This window comes from Melopsittacus undulatus, chromosome 5 (genome assembly GCF_012275295.1).
Source record: "Melopsittacus undulatus isolate bMelUnd1 chromosome 5, bMelUnd1.mat.Z, whole genome shotgun sequence".
NCBI classification, from domain to species: domain Eukaryota; kingdom Metazoa; phylum Chordata; class Aves; order Psittaciformes; family Psittaculidae; genus Melopsittacus; species Melopsittacus undulatus.
In genome coordinates this window covers 28,265,961-28,273,126 of record NC_047531.1, presented here as the reverse complement: position 1 = coordinate 28,273,126, position 7,166 = coordinate 28,265,961, and positions in this window count along the sequence as shown.

The following is a 7,166-nucleotide window of genomic DNA, read 5'->3' as shown; positions in this document are numbered from 1 at the left end:
GTTGCATAAACTGTGGATTTCTTTTCTCTGATAGGCGTCAGGATCCACCATCTAGCCAAAACTACTTGATGCATTTTTCTCAGATATAAAAATAGTTTGGGATTAACTAAAACAACATTTGGAGACAAATTTGCTGTAAAAATAAAAACTAGCAATTTGCCCAGCTGCAGCTGTAAATGTCCTATGTTCTGCATGCCACGCTTAGTGAGGCATCTGTGGGGAAACAAGGATGTTTTCTAGGAATGAAGTTAATTATTCAGTAGCAGTTCTTACAGTGATCAAAAAGAAAAGTGTGAACTATTTATTTATTTTAATACAAAAGAGCTGTTTTTTGAGGTACTGATCAAGCTAAACAGAAAATCAAATTAATTAAGTATGGGCTTCAATAGTACACACAGGATTCTGCTGAGACTGAAGCGGATTATTCCCAAACAGAAGCAGTGCCCACCAAGAGAAATTACTTGATTAAAAACAACTTCCATGTTGCTTGATTCTGTTTTCAGTATCTTTAACTTTGGACTAAGAAGGGAACATTCTCTGGGAAGATAAAAATCAAGCTGTATTTGAGTGGCTCTTTACATGAAATAAGCACAGCTATAACAGTGAAGGTAAAGAAAAGAAAGACAAAAGCAGGATTTAAGGAAAGGCTCTTATTTGCATTAATATTTTTTATTTGCTTTGTGTCCATGCCTAACAGCACCCATCATGAAGCAATACCCTATTACGTGAGTCACTGTGCAATCACAAATTGAAGGGGCAGGGTGTGCTCCAAGTAGTTCACCATTTAAATATAGCACTGCAGACAACAGGCAAGTATTGACTAACGGAGGAATATGAGGACAAGCAGTCCTGAACAACTTCTGCCCAATGTGGCTGCTACCAAAGGATGGTTTCCAGCTGGACTCATGGAGGTGTTTTTGGGGTATTCTCCTCGGCAGTGAGAGCCATGGGCAGATACTCAAAAGTGTTTGCTGGAAGATGTGACAACAGGATGGTGGATGGTGGATATCTTCCAGGCCAGATGGAAGATAAGAAGCCCTTGAGGAAGGGCTTGTGAGTGAAGAAATGGTTTATGGAACAGAGAAGAAGGGGGCAATAGAGAGGTGCTAGAAACATGGATGAGAGAGATGGAAAATTATTTCCTTGCTTCTGGGTGATGATCGGAGAGCTCTCCCAGTTCAGACAGGACATAGAGCCCTTTCCTCAGATGAATGAACACATGGTTTCTTAGGAGAATCAAAAAATAAGCATGACACAACGCTTACTGGAAGTGGAGCCAATGGGACTCCTGCTTCGAATCCCTCAGCATCCAGTAGAAAACTGAAATTGTCCAGCCCCCTGAGCCAGGCAGGAAGGAGCACACCAACCAGCCCAGATCACCTGGAGGTAAAGCTAAGGGTCAAACCAAGGAGAGGAGATAAGGATTTAGAGGAAGCAGAAAGGAGTCAAAGCACCACTCCCCAGCACAACTTAGCTATTTTCTATCACTTCAAGCTCAGCAAAAACACAGCATTTGCCCACAGTTTCACCAGGATTTTCTTTTCTTCAGATAGAATGATTTTTTAAACAGGCCAAAACGTGCAAAAATTAAACACCAGCACAATTAAGGACAACTGAAACAGAGTTCTCAAAACTGTTCCTGGAGCATATTACAGTCCTTTGTAGTACTGAAAAAAATGGTTTGCTTCAAAAGTTTCCCCATCATCCCAGGACAGTATTACATATTGCAGTTACCACTCACCCTAACAATTTGCTTCCTTTAGCTAAGCATGTTCATCGGTTCCTGCTTACACCAGTGCTTTTGACAGCACCTGAGTGCCTCCAGCCCCGTAAGGCCCCCAGCCCAAAGCCAAGTCTCTCTCAAGTCCTGTAGTTGGCAACATGAGGAGGCAACTCAGGTGTTAGTCAGGATGAATCACACACCAGAAATGCTTCTCTCTCTGTCGACTGTGCATGGAGCTGAATAGGCCTGCCACTTAAATCTGTGCTTAAATGTCTAACATAAGATGAAAATAGGCAACTGTAAGACTCTCAGCTTGTAAGAGCTTCTTTTTTACCTTTCCCCTTGTTTCTAAGCTTGTAGAGCACACTTTTGTTTAAATCCTGATGCAGAGATTTTGGTCCATAGGTGTGAGAGAAAGCTGCATGTCACTGGGAGAACACAACACATCACCCTTCTGAGAACATAAAGAAGAAGAAGGAACAAAAAACAATGATTCACCTTTCTGTGCTTAAATGTCTGAGCATAAAACCACCTACTTTGAATGTGTAACTGAATAAAATTGCTGTTTATGAGGTGGTGGTGTGAGAAAAACTAATGATATGAAAGAGTTTGCCTTTTAGGGAGAAGAAGAGAAGGATGACAAAGATACTAAGACAGGCCATCAGAGAGCAGGAGAGGGAAGACAGGGATGATAGCAGCAGAAGAAATGCTGTCGAAAAAGTAAATAAATTAAACAAGTAATGACATTGATATGGTACTGAATTGAAAACTAAACACGGGATCATGGAATCATATGTCAAGGACATGACAGGAAGTAAAGTGGCCATCTTGCCCCACCTCTAAATCTGATTATGTCTATATCAGTCTTTGCTGGTATCTTACAATCTGTTTCTAAAATTCTCAGGCCATCTGTTCCAGAGCTTACTTTGTCCGAACATCTTTCTGCATGACTTGCTGCCCTGGGCTTGACACACATAGAGTTAGTTTAGTCCCCTCTTCTGGGTAGCAACCTTTTATCATAACCGAAAGAGCATGAACATCCTTTCCCCCTCTCCCTCCTCTCCTTCATCCCTATCTTCTCTAGATTAACCAAACCATATTCTTTCTCTTCTTTCCCGCTTGGTTTTGGGGGAGCTCTTTTTGCCTTTAGGCAAAATGTTCCTCCCTGTCTTCCTCAGGGCACTGTCCAGTTGGAGTTGTGTGGAAAATGCACAGAATTCCAGATGTCTTGAAGGGATGAATAAAATGGAGAAAGAAATATTGACCTTATTTATGACCCCTCTTCCTATATCTGAGTATGGCATCTGCCTGCTTTTACAGCAACACCAAGTCAATGACTCATATTCACTTTAATCGCCAGCTCCATCTCTGCAGAGCTGCTCCTTAAGCAGTTACCCAATTTGTATTTGTGTAGCCTATTACTACCCATATACCATGCTTTGCCCTTATTCCTACAGAGTTATTGGGCATTTATTTTATGTTCTTGATGTAAATTGTCTAACGTGAAGGGTGCCTGCCCATGGCAGGGTGGTTGGAACTAGACGATCTTAAGGTCCTTTCCAACCCAAACCATTCTATGATTCTGTGATTCTATAATTGGTCAGGAAGTATTCAGTTCTAATGCTGGCTTTCAAAGGATCTGTATTTCTCTCCTCCCCCAGCTTTGGTCATCCACAGCACCAATGAGAGCATTGTCTATTCCTGTGTCAGGACCAGTAATAGACTTCTACTTGGCCTGGGACTGGTCCATAGGTCATCTGTTTAATAAGGCCTTCAAGTCACAGACTCCAATAACTATCATTTGAGTCCAGTTTTCCAGCAAATTTATTATGTATTTACTCTGTATTTTCTCACTTTGCTCACAAGAGAGTTTTGTGGAGCAATACCTAAGCCTTGCTGAAGTTACTGTTAAGTAATTTCTCTGGCACATGGGTGTTTCTCTAAGAATGCTGTACACTGTATATCCAGTCTATGGATGTGCCTTGTAAGAACTTGAGATTGGGAACTTTGTCAGTATTAGCAGTATCGACTCAGGTACTCTAATCCAAACCAAGATAAAGGATAGCATGCACTCATGAGCCCACAGGCTGTTTCAGTCTGGGTTCATGGAGACACCTAATAGATTGTTGTGAAGAAGAAAAGATTTTTACATGGATCAACATGTCCTGAAGAAGATCAGCCTCTTGTCAATTCTTTTCTTGGTGACCACAGACAATGCCTCAGGTATTCGAAAGTGTATGGTATTTTTTCAAGTTGCTTTAAGTGAGATTGATCTCAGCACCTAGACCCCTACCCAAGGAAAAGTAATTTTCCAGTCCTCTGAAAGGACACAGGGCTTTGTGAAGGCCAGAAAGGAGGTCCAAGTTAACAGATTTCGCTTTAGCCAAAGTAATGGGCAACCTTGTGTCCTTCAGTCCAGGCAGCTCACCTCAGATGAGCAGAATCTATTCCTATCAAGGTGAACCAGACCTATTCAAACTTCCAGGCAAAACTTGTCTCCTGATCTAAGTGAATCAAAAAATGGGTCTTCTGGCTATGAGAATCTGGTTATAGATTTTCTCCCCAGAGAAGATGGTCCTTTACTGATGGCATCTTTACATCCTGGGATCAGAGCTGCTGATCACAATTACAGCTGCCTTTACCTTTCAGAGTACTGGGGTTGACCAGAGAGGTAAGTTTCCAAACTTCCATTAGAAGGCCCAGTTAATTTTCTGTAGAAGTCCAAGGAAACCCCAACAGAGAAGGAAGAATAAATCATGACAGGGAGAAATGTGAAGAAGATTGGCATGGCATGCCTATCAATTGGCCGCTACATAAGAGCAGACCCTGTTACATGGAGGGGATATATACCTGGGAAATTGGCATAGTGCCATTTGTATTATTTGAAGAGTCAAATAACACATGCCAGCAAGACACAGGCAGACCCATACTTGAAGCGGATCCTAAGTAAGCTGTGGAGTATGTCTGTCCCTGACAGCTCAGGGAAGACAAGTCCTGGCTAGAATTACATTCAGATTTGCCCATATGAAGTCCAGGAACTAGACTGTCTTCAGCTTTCTGACTGTTATCCAAGAGATCTGAGGAGTGATGACCCTGTAGAGGGATATCACACTGACGAACCCAAGCAGCTGTTTTAGTTGACATTGGCAATGGCAATGGGGTACATGCTCCCCTTTGGGATCTATTTGCCTGCATTCCCCATGTTTTAATGTAGTAGGGGGCTACCTGTTCTTAAGCTTTTACTTGGCTCTTTCAGCCTATGTTTTTTGCTCTGTGAGCATCTCTGAGAGCTGGAATACTGATGATGAGTTTCACTAGTGGCCATTTAGAAACAGGAAATCTGAAGCGGGGATGCACTGTGCCATTGTTAAAATCAAAGACCTCTTACCTAGTTACCATTTGGTTAACGGACAAGTCCTTGTATCATCCTAAAAGGCAGTGTCTTTGCTAATACTGATAAATAAAACTGTGCTGGGACTTGTTCTTCTGTCTTAAGGACAGATGATGTGGCATAGTTCACATCTGTTGGAGTAAACTCCTTCATTCCCATCCATACCTCCTATAGGCAACAGTTTCAGACTGAGCCTGGGGAATTGCTTGGGGACTGCCGGTTGACACAGGTCAAAACTATGACAGGCAGTATGCCAGTAGCTAAGCAGCTGGGATGACTGCAGACAAGAGCTTAAGCCTGTACCCAGACCCTTTTTAGTTCATTATCATAGATGTCATCTTTGGTGTTGACATGGACTAGGCTGGAAATGCAAAGCCCAGGACTCTACTAAGACACAGAACATTTCCACAAGGAGAAATTTCTGCAGACTTTTTTCTCCAGAGTCTTCTGCTACTTGCTAGTTTTGAATCCCAGGGTTAAACTCTTGACAGTATTGGAGGTTTACCTATAGCAAATGGGTTGCATGTCTAAACTCTGCATGCCCATATAAGCCCCTGCTCTGGGTGAGGTCACCAAGTCTGGACTTCAAAGAGAGCTTCAGAAACCAGACCATCTCCATATGCATCAGGGCTCAGAGCAGACTGGAGGCTCAGCAGCTCCAGAAGTCTAAATATCAACAATTAAATAAAAATGCCTCTCCTTTTGGGGGAGAGAAAAGTGCCAAGGGAGGAGAATGAATGAAGGTGGTATGTCAAGCCAACATCCATGTTGAAGGTCTCAGAGCAGATCATAGAAGGCTCCAGTCACAAATAGAGCTCCATCTAGATGTGCAAGGGGATCTGAGGCAACATGGGCAATGACCAAAGTACATTATGTATGGTTGTGGCCTGACGGGCTGAGGCAGGGCATGCACTTCCTTGATCATGATTAGTCTAGAAAAGACTGTGGCCATGAAATGTGGTGCCTGTTCAGTTTGAATGGATCTGTGAACAGCTGCTAAAAGAAATGTGAAGTCACCTGCCTTTTTCTTATCACCAAGGTTATTTGCTGTTTGCAGAACTAGATTAAATGACAGATACATGCTGGCTATTCCTCATTTTGTCTATGTTCTTATTTTCATCAGTATTTTTCTGAGAACTGAAGCTTAGCAGTTTGATCTGTAATTCTCTGAGAGCTTCCTTCCCTGCCTTTCTGAATATAAAGAAGTGTATCTTTTCCTCTGATACATCACTATCCTCCTTGAGTGTCCAAAGAGAGTGACTACTGTGTCTGCAGTTGCTTCAACTGGCTTGTAGTCACTTTAGGATGAATTTCAAGGCCAGAGGATCTGAAAATCATAGAATCACAGAATCACAGAATAGTTAAGGTTGGAAAGGACCTTAAGATCATCCAGTTCCAAACCCCCTGCCATGGGCAGGGACACCTCACACTAAACCATGTCACCCAAGGCTCTGTCCAACCTTGCCTTGAACACTGACAGGGATGGAGCATTCTCAGCTTCCTTGGGCAACCCATTCCAGTGCCTCACCACCCTAACAGTAAAGAAGTCCCTCTTTATATCCAACCTAAACTTCCCCTGTTTAAGTTTGAACCCAGTACTCCTTGTCCTATCACTACAGTCCCTAATGAATAGTCCCTCACCAGCATCCCTATAGGCCCCCTTCAGATACTGGAAGGCTGCTATGAGGTCTCCATGCAGCCTTCCCTTCTCCAGGCTGAACAGACCCAACTTTCTCAGTCTGTCTTCATACGGGAGGTGCTCCAGTCCCCTGATCATCCTCGTGGCCTCCTCTGGACTTGTTCCAACAGTTCCATGTCCTTTTTATGTTGAGGACACCAGAACTGCACACAATACTCCAAGTGAGGTCTCACGAGAGCAGAGCAGAGGCAGGATCACCTCCTTTGACCTGCTGGTCACGCTCCTTTTGATGCAGCCCAGAATACGGTTGGCTTTCTGGGCTGTAAGCACACACTGAAGCTGGTTCATGTTCAGTTTCTCATCGACCAATACCCTCAAGTCCTTCTCTGCAGGGCTGCTCTGAATCTCTTCTC